This window comes from Leptinotarsa decemlineata, unplaced genomic scaffold (genome assembly GCF_025532065.1).
Source record: "Leptinotarsa decemlineata unplaced genomic scaffold, Ldec_3_MD MMD2_tig00026347_RagTag_RagTag, whole genome shotgun sequence".
Lineage (NCBI taxonomy): Eukaryota > Metazoa > Arthropoda > Insecta > Coleoptera > Chrysomelidae > Leptinotarsa > Leptinotarsa decemlineata.
In genome coordinates, this window is record NW_027412698.1 from 4,265,168 (window position 1) to 4,269,022 (window position 3,855).

Sequence of the window (3,855 nt, forward strand, 5' to 3'; positions counted from 1 at the left end):
TAAATACTACAAATGTAGTTGTCACACTTGTCTACGCGGTTATGCAACATGCAGTATGTAACTCATGTCACATGTTGCATGTTTGATGTTTCGTTGGTGTACGACCGCGCTTAGACTTATGTTCGATACCTTTTCATAAAAGAGGTCAGTTGGGACTTGATGTTTCGTACCAATTCAGCACTACTACTTCCTTCTAAATGCATGAAATCCCTGGGTTCAAGCATCCCCCTCTAGAGAATCAAGTATCCCCCATAGGGTGGGATACTTGATTTCCTGTAGTATTTCTAGTAAACCCAACTTGTTACATTCGTCCTGAAAGATATTGACTATTCACTGATGCCAAATGGAAGGTATTGAATCAAGACATGAAGTGAGTCGAACCGAATCTCAAATGTACTAAAATAGCTCTAGATATACAGAAAAATCAAAAGTGGGGATCAAGTATCACTACTCTCCCCCACTGGTCAAACAATCACAATTTTCATAATGAGTTTCGAAGGTTATGACAATGAAAAGGTTTTTGAAAATATTGAGGTTTCTCCGTTTGGCTGACAATGAACGAATGCCCAAAAAAGGTGAAGATGGATCGCACCATCAAGATTTATTTCTATCGACGAGAGTATGGTGGCATTCAAAGGTCGGTCAACGCTGAAACAGTATATGCCTCTGAAACCCATCAAGAGAGGGATCAAAGTGTGGGCAATGGCTTGTGCAAACACCGGATATATGGTAGATTTCGATGTGTACCAAGAAAAGTCTGAAAATCCTGACAATCTTGCTTTGGGAGAGAAAGTTGTTGTGAATTTATCGAAACATCTCTCAGGGCATTGTTACTGCTTGTATTTTGACAATTTTTTCTCATCATTTCTATTGCTTCGAAGGTTATTGGATGACAGAATATTTGCTTGCGGAACATTTCGTTCCAACCGAAAACAATTTCCCCATGACAAACTTTGTCCAAATAAAGCTTTATCGTTAGGACAATTCGATTTTGCTTCTTCAGGTGACATAAAGCCGCGTCCAGACATGTGTAATGTATCGTGTAATGTAATGTGTAATGTAATACGAATTCTCCGTTTGGGCGGTACTGCGAACATTACATGAAACGTTCGCCGAATGATTCGAGGGAATCCATCGGATGTCGGTTTTTTGTCCGAACACAAAGGCGCTCGCCCTGGGTTCGCAGTATACGTTTGGACGTGATTTGACCTGTGTGTTATTGCGACTGCGAAGGATAAATTAATAACGTCTATAAATCGTAATGAGCGTTATTTTTGAAATGTGGAGTGAAGACAAGTCACTAGAGTTAATCGAATTGTACAGAAAAAAGTCACGTCTTATGGAATCCGAAAGACCCTACATATTTTAAAAAATCATTAAAAAATGATGCTTGGCGAGAGATTGCAGACTCTCTGGAAATAGAAGCAGAAGAGTGCAAAAATAAAATGATTAGTTTACTTGCGTCCTATCGCAGAGAGAAGGCGAAAGGAAAGAAGCACCTGGGAACCGGAAAAGGTATGTGTATCTCTTAATTACTTAGTACCGACGGTAAAATCTTAATTCTATTTTTTGAAACTTGGCTAATCCCTTTTTTTTCAAATTTACTACGTTAATATTAATTCGAAATTAATCACATTGTCAATACTATAGATAATAGAGTTTTGTGTTGTTATAAAGCAGTAATTTTTTGATGAAAATGGACACTTTGCGGGACAAAAATAATATGTACCCTCAAAAATTGAATTAGTTGTGGAGTATACAGTATACTGTATTTTGTTACCATTTTTATATAATTTATTTTTATTTTTTGCAGTCAAGAAATATATCGAAGCACATGGTTTGCCTATGAAGCACTGGCATTTTTGGGAGACAGGGACAATCCGCGAAAAAGACTTAATTCTATGGTGAGTATTTTTTATAAATGCAATAATAATTACAGTTTATAAACTATACATATAATATACTTTTTAACAGTATCGATCTTGCCATGGAACTTTTCCCTCGTTGCAGAAATATTCAGAAAATTCTTCTCTGATTTGTTTTGCTGTCAAAGGAGCTCTTCGTGGTACATTCCTAAGTGGACGTAATGAACCTGTGTTTGGTTCATTTCTCCAAGATCCTTCAACAATTTGTCCCACTTCTTCATAATGGAAAGATCCAAGCGGTGTGTAATGTCTTTGAGATTCCGAATTTCTTCTTAAAATGTTATGTAGATGTGCAATGGCCATAACTATAATCTCAGCGTTTTCGGGTTGGAGAAATATTGGCCTACGTAAAACTCTAAAAACTGAAGCAATGATTCCGAAAACATTTTCAACAATTCTACGCGCTCTGCTTAAACGGTAATTGAAAATTCTTTGTTTTGAACCTTTAGGAAAATCTCCTGAATATGGTTTCATTATATGTTCAGCTAGTGGAAATGCAGAGTCACTAACAAGCACATAAGGCACTTCTTTATTTCTTCCAACTAAAGTTTCTGCTGGTGGTAAACCCAAGTTATCAGCTCCCAATTAAAAAAAAAATTGTATCCTTAAATACCCCACCATCTGATATTCTGCCTTGACATCCGGCATCCACAAATACAAAATTATATTCTGCATCCACTACGGCAAACATAACAATGCTGAAAAATGACTTGTAGTTACGATATTCAGTTCCACTGTGAATTGGAGCATCGATAATAACATGTTTTCCATCCATAGAACCAATGCAGTGGGGAAAATTCCATAGTTCTTCAAACTTTTTTGAGATTTCTTTCCACCCCGCTGGAGTAGTTGGAACCTGAAAATTTAAAAATTATATTTTGTTGCAGGCAGTACGTGAGGAGATACCCGCTTCTTCACCATATGAAACGTCTTCTCAGCCATTACCCGCTTATTCACAACTATCTCCCGGTTATTCACAACTATCCCAAGAATCTCTCGACATTCAAGATTTGATATAAAACAAACATATGTTTCTGATACTATCTAAATTTAAAACTCAATTTAAATTCAAATAAAAGGTAATAAATAAGTATTAAAAACTTACCCGTATATTTTCTTTTAAGGTTTCAATAATTGTCAAGCAAACTTCTGGGACAATCAAGGAAATAGATTGATTCGAAATTCTGAAAATGTATTGTAGACTTGTGTAAGAATCCCCCGTAGCTAAAAATCTCATTGTTAGTGCTAATCTATCTTGAACTGATATAGCAGCTCTCATTGGGGTATCATATTTTCCTATTTTTGGTCCGACTAAAGTAATTAAATATTCGAAATCGATAGGCGACATACGTGTGAAATTTTTGTATTGCCCACTCAATTCCTGAGATTTTGAATCAATCATCAATTCCGAACCGGCTCTTTTTGTATATAATTGTGTTTTCCACCAACGACGACTACGGCATGGTTTAGTCTCATCTTCATTTTCCTCCACAAGTAAATACATAGCTATAAATGCAGCTCCCGCAACTGCTACCTCTCTCGACATGTTCGCGAATACTAAATGGATAGACAATTCGCGGTAAGTATTCTGGTTGCATTCGTTCTATGCTCAGGTAGCGTCCAAATGAATTCGCATACATTACACGTTACATTACACGATACATTACATATGTCTGGACGCGGCTCAACAGTGTACAAATGGAAAGACAGAAGTACCAAACCCTTCATATTGGCGAGCAATATGCATGAACCATCTGACAAAGCCTTGGTTCAGAGGAGAAATAAAAGAGGACAGAAAAAGGATATAATTTGTCCAAGAGCGATCCGGGATTATAACCTGCTCATGGGAGGCGTTGATCACTTTGATCAGTTACATTCAACATATATTTCATGGAAATCGCGTAGGTGGTGGATGAAATTAGTTTTCTAT

General features: G+C 36.8%; 1 long non-coding RNA gene across 1 annotated transcript; it reads right to left on the reverse strand.

Moving 5' to 3' along the window:
- Window positions 1–1,897: 1,897 nt before the first annotated feature.
- LOC141486100 (uncharacterized) lies at window positions 1,898–3,020 on the reverse strand. Its single transcript, XR_012467648.1, has 2 exons — window positions 2,559–3,020; window positions 1,898–2,280 (listed from the first exon to the last, which is right to left on the reverse strand). It is a non-coding gene; the product is annotated as an uncharacterized lncRNA (long non-coding RNA).
- Window positions 3,021–3,855: the final 835 nt, after the last annotated feature.